At 36.0% G+C, this 23,070-nt stretch overlaps 1 protein-coding gene across 6 annotated transcripts in view; it reads left to right on the top strand.

The window, feature by feature from the left end:
• LOC138712465 (uncharacterized) overlaps window positions 1-23,070 on the top strand; it is a 283,130-nt gene that overhangs the window by 31,054 nt on the left and 229,006 nt on the right. The window contains exon 1 of one of the 6 annotated variants that reach the window (XM_069844305.1): window positions 21,506-21,653. The exons of the other annotated variants lie outside the window; for them this stretch is intronic. The gene's annotated coding sequence lies outside the window, so the exon portion shown is untranslated. Of the gene's footprint in view, window positions 1-21,505; window positions 21,654-23,070 lie in introns of those variants that run through there. 6 annotated transcript variants of the gene reach the window in all.

Raw genomic sequence — 23,070 nt, 5'->3', positions numbered from 1 at the left:
CTGTAGGTAATTTCGAATTGTTGGAGAAATTAGATATTAACACTCAGTTGAAAGACAAAATATCTCATGCTTATTTCGTTGGGTCAGTGGCGAGAAACAACTTTACGACCTTGGATATTTGTGTCTAACCTGGAATGTCTTAGGCGTTATCTCTGGCAGGATCAAAGGATCAATTTTGCTCCCATTCATTCCGGACATATTCCAAAAGTAAGCACTTACACCAAGGCCAGATATGCTCAGGATAGAAATGTTGATTACAGTCTTTTCACAGGGTAATTAATGCATCTTAATGTGGAAAGATATTTACAGACTGCAAAGTCGGATGGATTGTGCGTCTTGCGTTTTACTTGAATGACGAACGTGTGTGTGGATAGACTATTTAGCATCATTTATATTGATGGTGATAAGTAAGAGATAAGAGAGAAAGGAACGAAGTTGGTCGTCCCTATACAATTTGGTTGAGAGTTGGATAGTCAAGAGAAATAGGCTATTAAACAGTAACTCGATCCAGAAGCAGTGAAGCCATTAGAGTATGTTTATTCCTGCCTCATTTCATGATGGTTCATTTCCGTGAGCTTCACTTTTATACGAGTCATCGCAAGCGTACCAAGCGTCCTTGAAGAGCTAATATCCAAGAAAAGTAATACAATAGAACCTCTATTATCCGTGGTAATGAAAGGGATAGAATGAACGGTTAATCGAAAACATCGGATAATCCGTATCCTAAAATATTTTCGTAAATTAAATGAATAATAATTGAACTTTAGGAATTTCCTCCGTGGTTTTGTCTTTAACACGCAAGATAGCGAAACAGGAGTTCATTAATTTAAGTTCGGTTGTCAACGACGTGTTTTTAAGGGGCAAGGAAATTCCTTGTAATGGATTTCAGCGGAAAGATTGGAATAGTATAGGTCTCATGGTATAGATTTGCATACTTTATACACATTTTATCCTTGGTTCTTATTAAATCGAGCACAGTTGTAACATCAGTTTCGTATTCTGATGCAAGATGAGCCAGTTTCTCTTCTCCCAAACCACTAAAGTATTTGCGCTTTTTTCGACACTTAGCACGAACACGCTTTCTTTTGACACTTATGAAATACATTTTGTCTTTAAGTTGTACAGTACGGCAACTTGAACAGTAGACCATACTGTGTAAGTGTAAAGATTTGTAATAACACTCTAGAAAAAATATGTACTAATATAACGTACAGTAGTACTTCATATGTTCTTTAGCAAAAAAAGAAAAACAAAACAAAAAACAAACAAAATGAGCGTGAAAAAGAAAGTCGGATAATCCGTCAATCGATTAATAGGGAGACGGATAATCGGGGTTCTGCTGTATATTCATTCATTCATTCATTCATTCATTTATATATGAGGCCTCGCTGTCCTCATTGAATGATCAAGACTATATGTAGTCAACATGTAGATATCTATCATTGGAGAAAAATTCGTTCCGGCATCGGGAATCGAATCCAGGACCTCTCAGCTTTGCGCGCTGAGCTCTCTTTCCATCTGAGCTATGCCTTGACCCGACTCATAGTGCCGGTGAGGAGAGTTCGGCCGGTACCCTGAGTCGGATCTCGGCATAGCTCAGATGGAAAGAGCGCTCAGCGCCCCAAACTGTGAGTCCTGGGTTCGATTCCGGTGCCGGTACGAATTTTTCTCCAATAATAGGTATTTATTTATTTATTTATTTATTTATTTATTTATGTATTTATTTATTTATTTATTTATTTCTGTGTCACCTTTTATTCCTCAGTTTTGTTACTTATGTGATGAATAAAATTACTGATACGTCCTAAAATATAAATTATTGTCTGTAATCCCGGTTTCTTTCAATTGACTCATTATTTCCACCAATGTCAGTAAAAGCAAGGCCATGTATCTGCATTGTAAAACTTTGAATCTGCGTGCTGGAACCAATTTTCACAGCCACCACAAATTTTGTTCTTAAACTGCTGTCATTGAATTTACCAAACAGCTCAACATGTAGCCTACACCACAGAATAAATGTTGGTTTCTTCTGATACGATTTGTAAAAGCAAGGGCCCTTCTAGGTCCCAGAAATTCGTCGTCATTATCTTCTCTGTCGAAGGCACAAATGTGAGTTTCTTTCAAAGACTCCAACAATTGAAGAAAATGTATTCTCGGCTACGCCGTATTCTGATCTGACCTAATGCCATTCTGCAAGCTAAAGAGGCTATCGTAAAATTGAGATAAATAATGTCACATTCGTCTAATTCTGATCTGGCGCCACTAGATAATCAGCCTATTTTATAAACTCAAAGACAGCAATCTTAGAGCAAATATTAAAGAATGACAATTCCTTTGACAGTCGTGGGAAAACGGCCAAAAACCACAGATTCTAGTTCTGTGCAGCACGAGATTGTTGAGAATGACGAGGATTGTGTTTTGTTTTTGAAGGGTGTATATAGCAAATTTGTAGAGTTAAACAAATGTGGAACATTGCTTTTAAAGTAACCACTGCTCTGGTGTAGGCTATTCAGAGTTGATTGGGTAATAATCCGACGTTATTACGTACGTAAATCCGAATGGCAAGGGATACCGAAGTACTGTGAGATACTGCACAACCGCTTTGCTCTACCAGGATTCTCAGAAGATCGTCGGGACACGAACCTCGGTTCCATTTTAAATGTTAGTTGGTTAATGGTTGATGCTGTATCAGCTACTAGTTCCCCCCCCCCCTTTTATTCAGTATACTTCATTGCAGTAATGTTACACTACACACATTTGTTGCTACACTATTTTTACATTCTGTCTGTCTAATAGTGAACTATTTGTAACAATAGTAGTGCTTTGACTATTTACAATATTTACAAGGCTGTAAAGTCAGCTGAATGAATAGAGTTTATGAATTACTTATAATTATTTTAACATACTGACTTGAATACTAATACTAGTAGTAATACTAATTTTAACCAGAGTAGTATTTTCACTATTTACAATAATACACTGCTGTGAAGTGTATTGACTGAATAATGTTCATGAATTACTTATAATTATTTTAACATATCTGACTACCTATCATATATAGGTTATTTATTGTCTATGGAATTGCTGATAGCGAGATGGTAATTTGGCGAAATGAGGCCAAATATTCACCATAGATTACTAAAAATTTGCCTTATGGTTGAGGAAAAACCACTGAAAACCTCAATCACGTACTCAGCCCAAGCGGGGATCGAACCCAGGCCTGAGCTCAGTTCCTGATCAGCAGGCAAATGCTCCTGCCGCATGAGCTACGCCAGTGGCTGGCTCCTTTAGTGAGGAACCATTGGCTGACTGGTTTCGCTTTTTGTGGAAAGGGCCAGATCGTGACCTTAACCACTTATTTGAAAAATAATGTTTCAGTATACTAGTATCACATCCGTGCTTAACGCATGGCACATAATCAGAGACATCATCATTTTGATAGATTGGTGTAATTTAATTTCCCGTAAATATGATGCGTCTTTCAAAATGCCTAACGGTCTTTCCCCCCTCCCCCTAATAATCACTAATGATTTTAATTAAATATATGTCGTATTATATATGCAGCAGCCCTAAATAATATTGCATAGATTGTGTTCTAAGGAACTGTACTTTGTGATGTTTGATTTCGTATCTCTGAAACTATGTGACTACCGATAAAGATCTGTACATGCAATTGAGAATATTTTTCGGACAATTTATAGAATGAGTTCATGTCTAAAGTTTAGAACATTCTTATAAAATGTTTTACATTGTTTTGTAATAAGTCTACAACTTTGGTGACTAGCAGATCTCAGCTCCAGATTATCTGTAGAGAGGTCTAGATCAGGGGTGTAGTCGTAAGTAAAAGTTTTTTATTATGAATAATAATAATAATAATAATAATAATAATAATAATAATAATAATAATTATTATTATTATTATAAGTTATTTTCCTGGTAGGGTGAACCATTACAATGAATAATCACATTTCCAAGTCGATTTAAATGTGGATTTACACATCATCAGAACACGAAATTTCCGTTTAACACTTATTGTGTTGAATAAAAATTTTTCAGAATCTGTAGGCTTAAGCGCGAAGGTAAAGAGTTGAAGAAAAGGGTGGGGTATTTTATGTAGGCTTAAGTGCGCAGATAAATACTATATTATTATTATTATTATTATTATTATTATTATTATTATTATTACTGCGCTGCTTTTCATGCATAGTTAGAGACCTACTAGTAATCCGTACGTCTTGTAAAATACAAATTTCGGTAAGAAGCAATTGAGACAATTACCCGTATTGTTTTAGAAAGTAAAATAAAGAAGCAGGGCGCTCTCAAGTTGCAGTAAAAAGTACCGGGGCGGCACACTGACGCGCCCTGGCACGACTACACCCCTGGTCTAAATGGCTATGAAACTTACTCTATACTTACTATTTTAGTAGAGCATCGAGTGTTAAAATATGAAATGTAATTTTTTTTTTTCAAAAGATGAAGAATAGTCTTTTTCTCCTGAAAAGTGGATTATGGGTATTTCACGTGAAAGAAAACTTTTTAAATTAGGGTTTATTTAACGACGCTCGCAGCTTTCGAGGTTATATCAGCGTCGCCGGTGTGCCGGAATTTTGTCCCGCAGGAGTTCTTTTACATGCCAATAAATCTACTGACATGAGCCTGTCGCATTTAAGCACACTTAAATGCCAACGACTTGGACCGGGATTGAATCCGCAACCTCGAGCACAGAAAAAAAATACGGACAATAGAAATTTAATGCGAATTTTCGTTATTAAACCTACAGTACTTCCCTTAGAATTGATCAAAAACTTGCCAGAAAAGTTGTACACTGAAGATTAAAGTATTGTGATGAAATATGTGCAAATACCTACCGAGAATTATTTAAATTCTTAAAACTTTCGACCTGTGGCATTTCTTAAAGTACTTATTTTAAGGTTGCAGTTCCATGAACATGGGTTTTTGGAACTCTGTATAGTAGTCATCCATATGAGCGAGAAGGTAGAAACATACATACAAGTCATAATATTCGACAGTGGAATTTCCTGCAGACCGGATATAATCCTAATAGCATTACGGTGTAGTCGCCGAACACGATTTCTTGGAAGCAGTGCGGGTTAGTGTGGGTAGTATGAAGTGAAGGTAATGCCGCCTCATTCTTTGTTGGGAATGCCGTTTCTTAAAACCTGGGATGTCGATGTTGGCGTCTCTTACCTGAATGAAAGGAGGAATTTTCGCTTACTATGGAACAAAAATTGCATGATATATGGGAGATGTTTTCTGGTGTTGTTAATATTGTTTTTTATCCTTACAATTTATAATAATACAGACAAATTTCAGATATCATAATAAAAACCTTATCTCGTTTTCATGAAATCATTTCGTAACTTTTATTTTAGTAGGTTATTTTACGACGCTTTATCAACATCTTAGATTATTTAGCGTCTGAATGAGATGAAGGTGATAATGCCGGTGAAATGAGTCCGATGTCCAGCACCGATAGTTACCCAGCATTTACTCATATTGGGTTGAGAGAAAACCCCGGAAAAAACCTCAACCAGGTAACTTGTCCCAACCTGGAATCGAACCCGGGTCACCTGGTTTCGCTGCCAGACGCGCTAACCGTTACTCCACAGGTGTGAACTTTGTAACTATTGAAATACTTCATTAATAATAATAATAATAATAATAATAATAATAATAATAATAATAATACTTCAAACTCGAGGAACTTTCAGTCTCACGTAATTTTTTACAGTCAAAATATTGAAGCTATTCTTTCTTTGAAGTTCAACATTTCTCCCTCCTTCGTTCACAGATCTGTAATTGATTATTAATTTTCAAGCACGGTCGTCAGCCATTCTTTTAACGTCTTCATTACATTTTTTTCCATTATTTAGTTGTATTGTCAGGAAGAGGAAAAGGAATTGGTTGGGACACTAGCTGAGAAGAAACTGTCTCTGAAGGGTGTACTGCAAGGAATATTGAACGAGAGAAAAGTTCGAGGCAGAAGCTATCAGATGATAGACTGCATTAAGATATATGGATTACATGAGAAGACAAAGAGGAAGGCAGAAAAGAGAAAGATTGGAGAATGCTGGATTTGCAGTGAAAGGCCTGCCTTTGGGCAGAACACTGAATTAGTTAATTAATTAATGAAATTGTATTGTGATTTAATTTAAGAACGTTTAGCTTTTTACGGATATCTGAATTTCGTTTTCTATCCAGAAGTGTGTATGTTGCGATGTTTCTCGTTCCTCAAAACGTTTTTAGTTTAGTTTTGCTTTCTCATTAGAGAAAGTATTGTAATACAGAAAAAAATCGATTTCGAGATTTTCAGCATCCGTGACGTCATTGTGACTTCCGGCAAGCCTGTCTATCAATAGATGCGTCTGTGAATAGGACGGATTTTGTTATAGTAAGCTATCTAAAAGTTAATTTATCAAGGAATGATGCACATGAAGTATAATAATTTTTATTAAAAATATTAGTTTTTTTTATTTGGATTGAACACAAAGGAGCCACGAACTCGAAATCGACTCTAACGATTTTTTAAAATATTGTTTCTTGTGTAAGATGAAATCAGTTGGACAAATGCCTCTAGACCCATATATTTCGTGAAAATTAAGTGACGAATTATTTATATTTTTTGTTGCGAATTTTTTCAAGTCCCAAAAAGTTTCCAGGCCTCACCAAACCAAGCTAATTAGTTACTAACCTTAGTTAAGAGCGCCTCATTTTTTTTTTAGGATTAACATCCAATGTTTTTAACATATGTTGCACATGGGTGAATTAGTGAAGCAAGGTGTAATATATTCTAATATTAGTCACTTTTAAGCATAGATTTTCATAACCAGGAATTACTACAATTTACGTATATCTGTTTAATGTAAGTGTGTATAAAGTTAATTATATTGTGTGTAATTAAACCGTACAATGTATAAATTAAATTAAATGGGTCACTTTCTTGCTTTCTGATCCGGAGCTGCGCCGGGTGTAGGATCACTTCCCGGTTGGACTGATTATCTGGTTGGGTTTTTTCCGAGGGTTTCCCAAGGCGAATGTCAGGTAGTCATTGGAGAATCCTCGACCTCATCTCGCTATCACCAATTCTATCGACATAGCGTTGTTACATCACAAAAAAAAATGTTATTTATAAGTTCTTTCCTTATCCTCCGCATACCCATACTCTTTCGGAACATGGGGACGGAAGTGATTTCAATCAAAATAATGCTAGTTTTGAAAAATATTCTTCGTGCACAACATAGCTTAAATCGGAATTGAATTCAGTATTGGCAAATACTGTTTTGAGGGGACACTATGTTGAAATAATTGTGAAAAATTAAGAAAATCTACTTAAAAATTTATTGTGAGAGACTATTTAGATTGAGCTCTGAAAACTAAATTAATTTATTTTTTCATGTCAATTTGAAGACTTTGAGCTAATATGAATTACACATTTTGAAAACTTTGTCGCAAGGAGCCTTTTTATAATATATTCAAAAATATAATTTCAGAACTATTAGCCCTAATTGCACCAAATTTTATACAGATGATAGTATTGTAGACGTGTTTAAGCAGTTTAAAATTAATGCATTTTGGATGAAAATGGTAGAAGTTTTAAAAATCACATGTGTCTCCTTAATACTAGAGCGCACTGATAATAACCAGAAAGATCACCAAGGAGAATATGTAAATAATTACTTCATTTTCGCTCTCAGCGAGAATGCAGGTTGTCTTTCATGCTGTTTAGAGCATAGGGTTTATATGTGCAAAACTGTACGAAATACGATCCGCCAGTAATTCCTTCTCGGGGCTATTGTTGTAGTGCGTGTTGCTACATTAAAAATCACAGTTATTTTCCTTTCAAAAACATGTGATCTTTGCTGGCTTCACAGAAAAATGAAATATGATGCAGGCAAACAGGTCTTGTAGCTAATCTTTAGATCATGGACTTATCTTTCTGCGAATTCTGTTCCGATTCCTGGCAGTTTTGACATTTCGCTCGACACTTGCTTTAGATAGGATTAGAAGATGGAGGTTTTTCCCGGGGTTCTCTTGAGTCCTTTAAACTTACATATTTCGTATTTCAGTTCTTCAGGGCCCTCATTTCGTCATACCTTTCCTCAGCTTGTCTTCTAGTGGAGTATGATGTTTAGCCTATTGATATTAGATGGATGTGGCAAGCCAGGTACAACTGGACCAGTGAACGAGGTTGGGGATACCTAGGGCGAGCCACGATTCTGTTTCAACCTGAAACTGTCCAGAAACTATCTGATCTATTTCTGTAGTGTATCTGTGGCTACAAACACATCTGTATAATGTCAGTGTCTCCCTTGCAAGCATGACTGTCCTTAAGGTCGAACCGCGGAATAACTCCGATAGATCTGCTCCGAGAATAAAAGAAATTTCCCATTTATTTTTAAATCTTGTTCATTCGCCGTCATCGATATCACGTATTATACATAGGTATAGAGAGAAAAAAAATAAGTGAAAAGTGGAAATGTCAGACGTAGTAAGTACTATTTTTTAAATTCATTTCTTTCTACAGTCACGTTCTATAAGCCCAGGAGCATATCCCTAGCCTTGTCCCAAGTGCCAAGTCATGGAGGAAGAGATTCGAACAGTTACTAACAGATGGTGAATGACCTAAATGTCAGGCTTTTCTGCCTTCTTGTGTTTTAAGTGCCATACGGCAAAATTCCTGCCACTCATGTTTCTTGTAAGATTGGGAGAGTAATTACATAAGTTCTTAGTAAGTGGCCATATTATTTTGAGTTGCGACCGAAATTTCGCCATTGTAGAGAAACAAAGAAAGAAAGACTTGTTCCCTAAGATTTACACCATTTCATGTAGTTTCATTGAATTCATCTGACTTCTTTCATTTTAGGGATGCTATTGATATATTCCTTCATTCATAGTGTTCCGTCCAAGGGCAGGTATTTCATGCAAACCCAGCATTCTCCAGTCTTTCCTATTTTCTGTCTTCCTCTTAGTCTCCGCATATTATCCATATATCTTAATATCGTCTATAATTTGATATCTTCTTCTGCTCTGAACTATTCTCCCGTTCACTATTCCTTCCAGTGCATCCGTCAGTAGGCAGTTTCTTCCCAGCCAATGACCCAGAAAATTCCTTGGGTATTGAGTTTTAGTTTTGATCTTTATGCCCGTTTTCATGTTTGAGCTTATTCATAACTGCCCATGTAAAAGCTCTCTTATTACAGCTATATATGAGAGAACTATCGAAATGTTAATGGGGTGCGAGAGTGAAACAAAAAAATGGGAATATGATAATGAACCGAAAGCTATTATGAGAGAGAACAGTATTTCACAGAAATATCTTGAAAATAGTTCAGTGGGCCATTGAAGTTACCTTGTTTTCGGTATGAAAGTTTTTGTGTTTAATATTAAGGTCAGTCTGTCATGTACGTACATTTTTGTGTGCATTGAATGGCATCCTCATGTTCCTCCTTGATTTATCTTTATTGGAGTTAAGTTTTTGGCACTTCAGTATCATATTAACTTTAAAATTTGCATAATCTGTAGAGATAATAAAACCAGAAATTTTGTAGTATTTATGTTTCTTCTTAGCTACAAATCCGTGACGCTACAGCCCATGAAGGGCCGAGACCGACCAGCCAGATGCTGGCCTCACGTCCACATGCCGAAGCAGAGGTGGACGATCATCCAACCAGAATGGAGGTATCTTGTGGTTAGCACGATGATCCTCCCAGCCGTTATAGCTGGTTTTCGAAACCGAATTTTCGCTACCTATCGTAACACTCCAAGTGCATCACGATGCTGTGTGGGCACCGGTCCCATACACTGGCCGAAATTTCATGAGAAAATTTCTTCTCCCGTGAAGACTCGAACCAGTGCGCATTCCGTAACGCGAGTCGTAGACAGGATGCCTTAGACCACGACGTCACGGCGCGGGACTCTTCTTAGCTTTGCCATAGCAAATATCTGCAGTGCTTGGGAAAAGTGACACAAGTCAGTTTCCACAGACCTTTTTTGATAATTTATTGACAACTTACGGAACATCTGCTCGCTTGGAAAAAAATAAATACGTATTTCTCCCATTACAATAATTCATACAGAAAAAAATCAAATCGACATAAACCAGTGTAAGTCGTCAATAAATTATCAAAAAAGGTTTGTGGAAACTGACTTATGTCACTTTTCCCGAGCACTGCAGATATAATTGTATAGGCAGTGTTTCTTAGATGAAGCAAATAGAAGATGTAGTTATTTTTTTAGTTGGTTGTTTAAAGACGACGCTGTATCAGCTACGAGATTATTTAGCGTCGATGGGATTGGTGATAGCGAGATGGTATTAGGTGAAATGAGGCCGAGGGTTTGCCATAGATTACCTGACGTTTGCCTTACGGTTGAGGAAAACCTCGGAAAAAACCAAACCACGTAATTAGCCCAAGCGGGAATCGAATCCACGCCTGAGCTCAACTCCGGATCAGAAGGCAAGCGCCTCAGCCGACCGAGCTACGCCGGTGGCTGCCTCAATTTATTTATCAGATTTGAGATAAAAAAGAAGAATAATTAAATATTGGAATGAACAGTTTTAAACATTTTCCTTAAATTAGTTAGAAGCTCTGCAATATCATATCGAACTGATGATCTACAGTCTGTTTTACGAATTGATTTTTGCGAGTCCAGATATTGATAGACTCTAATTGGGAAGATAAGCAGCACACCACGTTTCCTATGGAGAATGATACTGTAAGTCGCCTGTAATAAATTTCAGCGTTTGTTGGCTTGACATAGATCGGCAGCCTAAGTCATTATGCAATGTGTTCGTGTTACATGATAGAATGAAGGATACGTTAGAAAGTTGAGACAGAGTGTTCCGTTTTAAGCGATCACTGTCCAATTTCTTTAAGATCGATCAACTGGATCGAAACTCGTTAGATAGCTGTTCTTACGACTTTACCTCCCGCGCTCTAGGTATACATGATGAAGGATGGTTGTTAATTCAGTAGCAAATTGGTGTTTGGAGGCAAAACTACTACTAATAATAGTATTAAATTATATATTATCGCGCTTATATTTCCAAGTAAAGTAATGCATTGAATTACACGCATATTTGTTTACGTTTTAATCATTATTTGCACTTGTGATAAGCATTGTTTGCATTTACATACGCTTTTATAATTAGGCCTAATCGATTCACTAAAACTTGCATTACTTGGTTGTCATAAACCAACGTATTCGAAAACCACGGCTCGAGGGGTTTGGATATTGACTACGAGAATATAAATTGTGTTTCGATCATTTTGAGCTGAAAGAGTTTTGAACAGTCTGGAAAAGATTGACATTCTGAAAGACCGTTCATTGAGATATTACTTACTCGTACTTATGGCTTTTAAGGAACCTTGAGGTTCATTGCCGCCCCCACATAGGCCCGCCATCGAGCTCTATCCTGAGCAGATTAATCCAGTCTCTACCATCATATCCCACCTCCCTCAAATCCATTTTAATATTATCCTCCCATCTACGTCTCGATCATCCCAAAAGTCTTTTCACCTCAGGTCTTCCAACTAACACTATATTATGAATTTATGGATTCACCCATATGTGCTACATGCCCTGTCCATCTCAAACTTCTTGTTTAATGTTTCTAATTATGTCAGGTGAGGAATACAATGCGTGCAGTTCTGCGTTGTGTAACTTTCTCCATTCTCCTGTAACTTCACCTCTCTTAGCCCCAAATATTTTCCTAAGCACCTTATTTTAAACACCTTTACCCTGTTCCTCTCTCAAAGTGAGAGTCCAAGTTTGACAACCATACAGAACAACCGGTAATATAACTGTTTTATAAATTCAGGCATATTCAGTGAGACATTAGTGGTTGGAATTCATTCGACAGATTAAAGAAAACAGAAATGCTTAAAATTTATAAAAGATACAATTTAGTAATGGAAAACAAGAACATGTAGAGATTTCAGCAAGTTCGAATAGGGTCAGCAATTGCACGTTGGTTAATCAGTTGTCCGAAGAACAATTTGAACATCATGAGTGACACCAATAAGGCGTCGCCCATGAGGCAATTAAGTCAAGAGATAACGAGGTAGGTTGGCCATAATTAGATATATGGAATAAAAGTTTTCTTCATTGAGCACTTTCTAAGAAATTTGGTTCAGAAGAGAATTTACCAAGTGCAGAAGTTTATGACAGTTGAATGAAATGAACTTCTCGGACAGGGAGACAGTATGGTGTTAGGTATAAGGGTAATACAGTATACTGTACATGTTCAGCGCGTAAGTTATCACTTCACTTTGTAGTTCTAACTGAAACATGTCGCATTATTATAAAGATTCTTTAACATCTTTACTAAGAGTTCTGAAAGAATGCATATTCTGATGTATGTTTAAAATCTCAAAATATACGAGTCCTCAGCTTAAGTAATGCGTTTGTCTGTTTGATGCTTGTCTTTTTGAAGTTACGTTTTTATTGCACCGTGATACTCTCGTATGTTTCCTCCTCTTTATGTTTGGTACACACACAGATATCATCATTCAGTAAGTACCTGTTTTATTTTCTGGAAATTATTCTTAATCGATATATTTATATTGATATACTAGTTTTTTAAGCTAGCATCCTCATACCTCTCGGATCATTATGGTATAGATAACTCGGGCTCTAGTGCGCCTAACGTATATGCAGCACATCCGTCTCACCTTTTATGCGGGCGTCCGTATCTTCCCCGGCGTTGTATGAATCTTGACCTATACTACTTTCAGAGTTCAAAACATTAACTTTCTAGATTGCAATTGTTGAAAAAGTAATAAAATCTTTAGTTACAGAAGCCTAAAATGATCTACGATCTTCCTGAAATGACGTTTTTAAATAATATAATATAGTTGCTATCCCAATTTCGTTGTGGCCATTAAAATTACGAACTGTGGTTGAAAAGTCGTGGATTTGTTGAAATGAGCGACGTAAAATGAATCTGCATGTCCGTGTGCTTTATCAAAAATGTATCATCATATTTTGTTACATATGTTTCATATTCTTGAAGTCAGGACTCCATGCTTCAGACCTCTTACGAGTGACGATAGACGAAGCGGCTGTTGTGAAGTTCTTCTCGCTTTCGTAGTTCACGTGCATCCGTGATTATAAGTAGCATATAGACGTTGAAGTATTAAACATACGGAATTAGACTATTACACTTTTACTATGTCATACTACTTTTGACCTATAAAACGGTACGGAAGGACATGTTTCAACCAATCGTGGCTGTTTATCCTACATTTTTTTTCACTTCCCTAGCATTTGTTTTTATCACTACCCTAGCATTTGTTTTTTTCACTTCTCTAGCATTTGTTTCTTTGTTTGCCAACATTTCAAACTGCAAATTCTTTACGGTACTATAAAACATATTTTGCGATCGTCATTTGTTTCCCGCATAGTCGACTGAAAATGGCGACTCCGTTCAATCGTTTTGGTGAAGGTAACATTAGTTAAATAGAATTTTAGTAAGTCAATTAGTATCTATTTTATTGTATTAGAGTACTTTATTTCTTCTAATCTTTATATACCTTCTTCTGTTTTTGTCACCTCCTTTCCATTTGTTTCTTTGTTTGCCAACATTTCAAAATGCAAATTATTTACGGTACCATAAAGCATGCTTTGCGATCATCATTTATTTAGGACATAGTTAACTGAAAATGGCGGCTCCATTCAAACATTTTGGTGAAGCTAACATTAGTGAAATAGAATTTTAGTAAGTCAGTTAATATTTTAGTGTATTAGAGTACTTTATTTCTTGTAATCGTATAGTAGTTAATGGAATCCCACTCGAGTTTTGATTTTCTCTAGATAAATCAAAACCTGTAGTGAGAGTACTGTTGATAATTTTAGATTATTGAGGTCTTTAGACCGTTTTTCGAGATCGCGAATGAGACTACGATTGCTTAAGCAGAAACTTATATTATTCAGTGACATTTTCAATATATTGTGCAGACATACACTGAAACACCGTGCCATATGAAAAATCTTCCACAGCTTCTTTAATGTGCAATTTTGGTACATTGCTGTGTCCAATCGAACATTTAAAATGTGGGATTATAATTTCTGGAAACCATTTCTTAGTTTCTTAGTCTTTGTACAAAAAAATGCTACCATGTGTATTTACAAACCTTGAATTATGACTAAAGTGTTTATTTTGTTTTAGGAACGCAATGCTAAAACTGAAGTCACTGCATTTCTATATACCTTTTATATCCCCCCCCCGCTGTTATTTATACTCGCTTTAACATCTCTGGTCATATCGTGAGTTAATCTTTTGAGCGAAATCCGAAGGCCTGTGTACTATTGTTGAGACTGGTTCTATTGTGAACTAGATAGCGACTGTTTTTTGTATTACTGATTTGTTATGAATATGATTTCGGTGTTGAATGAGGCCGGTGATCTTAAGGGATGTTATGGCCCGAATTTCCTGGCATTTGCCTTACGGTTGAAGGAAAACCCTGAAAAACCTCAACCAGGAAATTCAAGCCGACCGGGAATCGAACCGGGGCCCTCTGCGTAAGAGAGCAGCAGGCTGACCACTACACCACAGAGGTGGTCCTTTTATGTTTTATAATTCTTTCAAGTCTCGCTCCATGTCCAAGGCATCATTGGTATGGAATGATCCCTGGGTCGAATTCTCATGGGGAAAGAAATTTTGTCATGAAATTTTGGCTAGGATATGGGATCAGTGCCCCCATCTTTGTAATGCATTTGGGAAGTTACAGTGGTAGCGAAATCCGTTTTCGTAAGCCAGCTGTAACGACGGGGGTGGGTGGTATCATCGTACTGACCATTGACCAGACATACTGCTGTATTGGTTGGATGATAAAAAAATGTTACGATTCAAGCCCTTCCAGGTCGAAATATCGTAAGTTTGAACTCGATAAATAACGCGAAACTTTGTATATATACGATTTTTTTTTTGTTTTTAAGACGAATCTATTCGAAGCTAGTGTTTTTTTTTTTTTTTCAAGAAAAATCTTGGTTTGCTTTTATGAAATTTTAATTTAAAATGTCCAAAGATTGATATTAATGTTCAAAATTTGGAATGTAATATTATTCAAATTCTGTTTCAATACAAAATTTTGCATCTAATATTTAAACAAAGTTGCGAGTGACTTTATTTTTAAATATAAGTTAGAAATAGCGTAAATGTTGTTGGTTATTATTTTATATTATTCACTCACAGGATGGGAGACTGTTACACAAATGCAAATGCCTGTACAAAGCTGCAAGTATTGTTAAAATGTACAAAGAATCTTAATGTTCACTTGATGATACAGATCTCTAATATTAGCAGAAATACACAATAATATATTTTGCATGACGAGAATCAAAGAGTGATATTTTTTTTTTTGTGATGTGAAATGACACCGAATTTATGTTTTTATGCGAAATAACACCTAAATTAAGCAACATTTGATACCGAGATTTTAGATATTTATTCACTGTAAAATAGGATCCCTACTGTTCATGTGAATGAATATTTTCCTAAAATGCCTGTCCAGACAAAATATCTCATTATGAACGTTAAATATTCAGCAGTTCTGTTTCAAATACTGGCTTCTACACTATATAAAACAGCACTTTCTCATTGTGTTCCATGAGTTCGATTTCGCAATGGGGTTGGGTTTTGAAAGATATGATCACGGCCCCTTTTCCTTGCCGATAGTAGTTCCTCTTGTGTCGTTTGCCTTTATCGACCTCCACCGGTGCATCTTCCCCGCTTCTCTATTAGACCTGCCTCTCCTAGCGGTACAGATGAGGGAACTTACAAAGGCACCAAGTGTTGGTCTTAATGTAATCTTAGATCCAGTTGCCTGACAGGTTTGTGTAGCCTATGCTTGCATTACTCAGTCGAGACAGATTCCCGGATTATCAGCTTGCCTGTGTGTCTTATCTGTCTACCTATCATCGATTGAATTGGTAATTCGAGTTAATATTTGGTGAGATGAGGCTGAGGATTCGCCATGCGATTATCTGACATTCGTCTTATAGTTGGAGAAAACGTAGAAAAAACCCATCCATGTAATCGATTCAAACGGAAATCGAACCCACGCCCAAGAGCAGCTCCGAATCTGTATACAAACACGCTACTCGTCTGTGCTACGCCGTTGGCTTCCTCTCTATCTATACTTCTGTCTGTCTAGTCGTCATTGTCTTTGTCGTTGCAATTAAATCAGTCTATCTCTTCTGTTAGGAAGTCCTGAATTAATATGAAAGTAAATAAGTGAAACAAGTTAATTACTCTTTTAAATTCTAAACGGACAAATTTGTCCGTGGTAAAAAAAACTGAAACTGAAAATTATAAATTATGTATTATTTATGAAGTATCTACGTTGATACTCCTAAATTTTATGTAACATTAGATAATGTAAAATAATAAAATAATTTTACTTTTTGTTTCTTAAGAAAAAAAAAAAACAAAACAAAATCATTTTACCTGTATCTACGTAAAGATTATTATTTTTTGGTCCTACAGAACATATCTGTTATGATAACAATTAAAAAATAATAATCTTTACGTAGATTCTTCTAGCAACAGTGCATATTTCTGTACAGATCACTGTGCATAATACTGTGGAATCCCAGCCACCAAGTCGCGCAACTAAGTGCGCTCCTTGTATAATGGCAGTTGACTTAATATAAAATGTCATCATACATGCCCAACTTAGAGTCAGGCCAGAAAGGGAAAAACACTGGAGGGGATGGGGTTCGATCCGGTGCTGTGGATTGGACTTAGGCGTAGCTCAATGGTGAGAACGCTTGGTACGTAGAACCAAGGACCCGGGTTCGATCCCGGCACCGGAGCGAATTTTTCTCCTGTAATATTGTCACTTTACCTGTAGCCAACTGAAACCCCGTCACCTTCCATATGTACCATTTCACCTATTGCTTTACTTGGGCCCTTCTTATCCTTTACCACAGGCTGAATTATTGACGGCAGTGGTCGGGACGCGAATCTGCAATCTTAGACACGATATGCTGACCGAACAAACCTGTGTGCCTTAAACCGCTCGGATGACGAATCCAACACAATTTTATTCGATTCTGCAGGTATACGAACTCCTGGTTAAGAGTTAGAAATTTGCACGCAGTAGTGGTATAAGTCTTCCGGCGTTTAAAGGTGAAAAGAATACATATTGTTCAGTATAGGAACATTATGTCAGTTCGCAATAGTTAAATACCATTTTTTATTCTCGGAGTAGCTATAGCGTGTCTCGGTAATGTGAATTTAAGCCAGTTTACCAGAAGTTTGGTCCACGGTGAAATACAGATTTTTACTCCATTTATATTGTATTTTGGTCCAGGGGAAAATACTCGTCTTATACGAAAACACTAATCTCTTATTTTATTTTTTTAATTGCTTATTTCAGTGGTTTCCAAGCTGGGGGGTCGTGCAAAGAGCATAGGGGGAGCCGCGAGATGATTTACAAAAAAAAAATCTTATTAATATACACTTACTGTGTGTTCGAAAGATAAACAACATTTAACATAAAAAAATAAAAAGTTTCAGTAGTTAAAAAATAATTTTATTAATGCGACAAATGTGCCTGTTTTTCAGATAGTAGCTCTCAGATCTGGACTCCGTATTCGATACACACATAGTGATATCACTTTCAAGTTCAGTGAGACTTTTCGTCTTTGTTTTGATGGCAATCATAGATGAGAAACTTATTTCGCATAAATACGAATTCGCTATCATTCGCTAACTCCAAAATGGCCATTTTCTGGTATCTACACTTACCGGTAGGCTATTAAAAAGCTATAGAAAAGAATGACCATGTGTATTTAATTAAACAGTGCTATTTTATTTTCATTCACATTTGTATGTAAACTAGAATTCTTATTTTTAAAGGAAAAGTGAAAATAAAAATGCTTGTATCTCAAAACAGCTTTTTTGGAGTTATCATGTTCTGACCAAACACCACAAATTTAAGAGCTTCTTTTGTAAGATCTAGTTATTCATGCATTCTTTTGATCCACAAATGATCTACACTCTGTAAAAAGCCTAATTCCGACATCCATCAGTAGGTACGTACATATTTAAATTAAGTTTTTCTTTCCTTTTTTTTCAGCCAGTTGAACGCAGCTGTCTAATAATGATTTTAGTATCCATCTATGACTTTCGTATTGTTTTGAGTGCCTTTTGGAAAATATTAAAAAAGTTGTTGTTTAGAATTGAAGCGGTGAGATCAATAACCATTGAAGTTCATTTACACTAGTTTCGAGAGAAAAAAAAAACTTTTTATTTCTTACGTAATTATTATTTTTTGCACGTAATGTTTCTGGTTGTTTTAGAGATCAAGACAATGTACTATACCAATTTTTAAAGTCGTAACACTTGTGGAAATATCCAAAATTTAATTTCAAATTTGCAAAAAATGAATGGCCAGAAGTGGACTTGAATGGTTATTGCTGTCACCGCTTCAATTGTGCAAACTTAACTGCATGTTTGCAAAAAAAAATCAGTATTTTTATTATCAAATGTAGCTAAATTTTCCACGAGTTCTTTAATGCACTGGAATGCGTCAAATTCCTCTTTGTCAAATGATGACCAAAAATCAAGTATCTTTATAATAGTTTTGATTTTATCCCTGACTGTAAAATGCTAACATCTTGGCTTTGCAAACTACTATTCAAAATGTTAAGTATTCCAAAATATCAACAAAGTGGGCTAATAGAAATTAGGCCTATGTTTGTATAATATATCGTGTCATTGTTGCATTATATTCATATAGTTTGCTCGTTCTTTGGGTGGTATCCAATAATTTTGAGAGAAAATATCGTTGTTTTCGATTTTCCAGACGGGCGATGTGTACATATTTTAGAGCCAAAATCACCATTACAATCTACAAAAAATTACAATTAAATCCAGTTTCATAATAAAATTTCGGTAAGTTTTGTAGTCATTCAATTGAATTTCTTGTTTGTGTTGGGAATAGAATTTGTCTATTCAGGGATTTGAATTTTTCGAATGGGGTTAAGTATCCTACCAATTCGGTAGTAGGGATCGCATACAGATATCTCGTCCAAAAGAGGGTCGCGTCTTAGGAAAGTTTGGGAACCACTGAGCTATTTTACGACGCTTTATCAACTGCTGTGATTATCTAGTGTCTTGAGTCAGGTAAAGGTGATACTGCCGGCGAAATGAGTCTAGGGTCCAACGCCGAAAGTTGCCCAGCATCTGCTCTTAATGGATTGAGGGAAAGCTTCCGAAAAAACCCTCAACCAGGTAACTTGTTCGAACTAGGATTTGAACCCGGCATGCTAACCGTTACTCCACACCAGTGGACTCTAATTTTTTTATTTATTAATTGATTTATAGTACTACTGCATGTCACTACTGTGAAGTATTTCGAAGAAAGTTATCGATACTATTATATTTATAATATCAAATATCTTATGGATGCCTGGACATTATTAAACTTCTTACTAGATTGACTAGACATTTTAATGTTATTAATGTTCATTATATATTTTTATATAATGATGGGTGCTGGACTTTTCACCAAACACCCAAACGTCTTCATCTAGCCGTGACGCGTTGAAGCTATAGTTATCTTTGCTGATGCTTCAACGTTGCCTTCGTTGCACCATAGAAAGTCGACTCTCTGACCGTTTAAATTTAGGTGAAACTCTATAACATAATTTTTTACATGCGTTAATTAATGTATAGGCCTTGCTTGTTTCAAACGGAATTCAACGCTGCAACGAAACGAAAACCCTAGGAAAAAATGTAAGTCTGTAATAATATTTGTTATCGTGATAATATTTTTAAAATACAATACTCTTCTTGTGAAATTATTAGTTTTAAGACTGTTGTCATGTTGACATCTTGGCGAAGTTAGTGTCAATTGCTTTATTTGCGTTAACGAAGTTGAAATAAAGTTAAGCTGACGTAAATACCATTAATAGCAACAAAATAATATTTTTTATGACACGCTAGTATTTTCATGAAATTATTCGAACTTGAAGAGATGACAAATTATTTCTGTGTACTTACAAAAATTGTGTAATTGAGTTTACCTAAGCATAAAAATCAGACCCTTGATATATAGTTTTTTTATATTCTCAAAATATTGCTCCTCATTTATAGTTTGTTTTTAAGTTAAATTTTGACTACTAAAGGATACAGACATGTGATTCTCCCCCCCTCCCCCAATGTAATACATTAAAAATGATCCTGTGGCTAAAAGTAACTGATGCAAACTTTTTATTTCTTATGTTTGAGTTTTGTAATATAATGCCAGTAACCATTTAATGTGATTTAATTTTACTGGTTTTAAAATAATTAAGTCAAGTAAGAGCAAATTAAGGGTAGAATATGAGAAATAAGAGTACCCTACTTCTGCCATCTGTTCTACTACATTAATGGGTCATTCTGTTTGAATGAAATGATTATTTCTCAAGGACCGTAATATTTCCTTCAAATCAGCTCTTTAGTCTCGTTTCTGTAGCAGTGTTGTATAATAATAATAATAATAATAATAATAATAATAATAATAATAATAATAATAATGATTTATTATTCCCCCCCCCCCCCGAGTTTTCTTTTGTAAGTTGTACACAATTTTATGTTGGGTTTGTACGTATCTCTGACCATTATTTGTTTATCAGCAATACTTGTTCCATTATAGTAACATTACGTTAGTAACATGCTTGGTAGGAGAAATGGCTCTAATAATATTTGTTTGATATTGATTCCTACATCTTAATCATTTCAATTTATAATTTTCAATAAATATTATAATAATTGAAATTTCACAAAACATTTTACTGTCCATGTGTTCATTAAGCAAGTTAAGAAATTTGTTAGGATGCGACATAAATCGAAACATTTCTTATAACAGTGTTACCATAATAGGAATTGCACAACAGATTTGAAATGAGTTTTATGTTTCTTTATTGTGTAATCGAATGATTAGAATATTGTCAAAAATATAATAGCGTTGTCTTTTGTATCAATTGGTGTAAAATAAATCGGCACTTACGTCTTCAAAATATTTTAATGGCGGATTGCCATCTTATAATTTTTTGTTTGCAAGTAGTAAAAATACTAACTAGAAGCTTAATATAAATTATTCTTTATCAGGATGTAGATATTCTTATACTGTGCTTAATTTTTAAGTATTATTTTTGTAATTTGATTGTTCTAGGACTCGTGACATATGGTGCTGTCCCTACGTTTATTTTCCTAAAATTATCATCAAGCTATTCGGAATTTAGTCGTAAATTTGATATGTCTAATTTTTCACTCATTGCTATTGTGCTTGTATAGCATTTCTTAGTAATTAAGTATAATAAACGGCATGTAAAATCCCAACTTCTCCCCTCCTGATACAAAAATGCTGGGTTGTTGGAGGTGGAAGGGGGGGACGTTTTTGAGGCGGTAACGTTGGTATTGGCCGTGCCGTGCCGTTGCATTATCACCGCCTGCAGCGCCTCTCTGCGGCAGCGACTGAAGTGAGGCAGACCTGACCTTGTTGAGAGAGAGAGGGAAACTAGGAAGACGGAGGAGGAAATAACACATACATACAGGCGAAGAGAAGAAAACACACAACTTATCATTTATTTTATAAGCCTGAAACTCCGAACATTTTGCAGAAGGGATTCTTTTGAACGCGGTAAGAGTCGGTTGTGTGATCGATGGTTGGGAGTTGTGTCGCGTGTTGGAGGTAAGTGAGAACTCTGCTGGCTGGCTGGCGTTTCGAAATGGTGGATATCCAAGTGCGAGAGAGAGGGCTAGCGGTGGATAGGCGGGTGCGAGCAAGACGGCGACTGTGCAGTAGCCATTATACAGCGTGTGGAATATTGTGTTGATGTCTATATCGGGCAGCGTGTAGGAACTCTCCTCTTGTCACTCCCGGATCTCCATCCAGACTCCCAAGCCCTCGGTTGTATATCTGAATCACATCAGATAATTCGGCCATTCATCGTATCACCCTTCCGTTGCACTTGTAAGATGTACGAAATATATTTTTTTTCTTATTTTCTCATGTTCACGTTTCCAAGGTCGGATGTAGCCGTATCATTATTCACCTGACTCATCTCCCTGCTTTCAGAATTAGGTCTTGCATCCATTAGGTACCGTACGTCATTGTGAAACTCCTTCACGTCTCACAGATTCATATCCCAACCCCACTGGATAGCTTTTGCATAGTTTCTTCAATTTTCGTCCCCGTTTTCTTCCATCCTTTTCTAGCCCTTTTCCACTACGATCCCAAAAAGTTCAGTATTGACCTCTCCCATCTCTTTTGCCTGTGTCCATGTTGGTCCACTTCGACTTATACTTCAGACGAAGACCAGATTGTAGTCACAGTTAACTCTTGCAGGTAAAAATCTCAAGTATTATGTAGCGAAACGAGATTCTACGCATACTCTTCGTAACGCACGCATCTGGGTTACAGTATTGGCATGAGCGGCAGATGTCAGTAAAATTTTCGAACTTAACTGTATTTTCATATTTGATGGAAGTTATAACATTCGTTTTATTGACAGTTTAACACCGATAAAGTGTGTTTGTTGTGATCTTTAGAAACCCACATATCATCATCTTAATTTTATTGGTGTAGTTGATAGATTTTCTAAGCGTATGTACAATATCCTTAATTCAGTGAAACATTTTCCGCGAATTAATATTATGTCGCGTACAATTCAAGTCGGAAATTTTTAGTCAGCTCTGGGTGGAACCCCACGTTAGTATTCTAAGTAAATAATCTGGCGGTGCTAGGGGCGGGGAGTTTCATGAATGAGTTAAAGATTATTGTGTAACACTGTAGTTTGATTTAAAAAATAAACATTGAGTTCAGAGCTTGTAAGATAAGGTTTTCAGTTAAATTATGTGTAATTTCATTTTCCAGAATATCTTTATCATTACTAAGACTGTCGATAGCAATTGGAGATTGAGATTTTTCGTTGCAGTGTAATGTGAAATTTGTAAGAAATACGCATGTTTACGTATTTTCGTTCTTCATAGTTTCTTTCGTTGGTTTTTGAATGCGTAAATAAATGCGAAATCTATTAAAGTGTAAAATTTGTATG

This window comes from Periplaneta americana, chromosome 13 (genome assembly GCF_040183065.1).
Source record: "Periplaneta americana isolate PAMFEO1 chromosome 13, P.americana_PAMFEO1_priV1, whole genome shotgun sequence".
Classification (NCBI taxonomy): Eukaryota; Metazoa; Arthropoda; class Insecta; order Blattodea; family Blattidae; genus Periplaneta; species Periplaneta americana.
Note: the sequence above shows the minus strand (reverse complement) of the source record. Positions and strands in the feature narration are given on the sequence as shown.